Source organism: Eptatretus burgeri, unplaced genomic scaffold (genome assembly GCF_056783735.1).
Source record: "Eptatretus burgeri isolate ZD-2024b unplaced genomic scaffold, Ebu_testis_v1 Ebu_testis_scaffold_110, whole genome shotgun sequence".
Lineage (NCBI taxonomy): Eukaryota > Metazoa > Chordata > Myxini > Myxiniformes > Myxinidae > Eptatretus > Eptatretus burgeri.
In genome coordinates this window covers 59,575-60,000 of record NW_028222060.1, presented here as the reverse complement: position 1 = coordinate 60,000, position 426 = coordinate 59,575, and the positions used below count along the sequence as shown (strand labels likewise).

General features: G+C 33.3%; 1 protein-coding gene across 1 annotated transcript in view; it reads left to right on the top strand.

Moving 5' to 3' along the window:
• The window catches only part of LOC147007558 (uncharacterized), a 2,392-nt gene extending 2,308 nt beyond the window's left edge, over positions 1-84 (top strand). Inside the window, exon 4 of the mRNA XM_085866896.1 lies at positions 1-84. This exon is cut by the window's left edge and continues 521 nt beyond it. The gene's annotated coding sequence lies outside the window, so the exon portion shown is untranslated.
• Positions 85-426: the final 342 nt, after the last annotated feature.

Below are 426 nucleotides of genomic sequence, written 5' to 3'. Positions count from 1 at the left end.
GTTCTTACTCCCTCTTTCTATGTTATCAAACCTGAAAGCCTTAAAAGACAGAATTGGAAGAAGAGAAAAAAAAAAAAAACGTAATATATATATATATATATATATATATATATATATATATATATATATATATATATATATATATATATATATATATATATGTGGAAATCTCATTTTGAAAAAGACATTGTGTTGGGTGAGGATTGAGTTGGGGTTGAGATTTTGAATGTGAGGGTTGGGGTTGAGATTTTGAATGTGAGGGTTGGGACACACACACACACATACACATCAACAAACAAAAGTTAAGCCTTGACTATTCAGTTGAGGATTCTGTGTTTGGGGTTCACAGATCGAAGAACGTCCACCCCTTGACACACATTATATACTTGTACACCTCGGACTTGGCCCTCGAGTGTCCACAAAGGT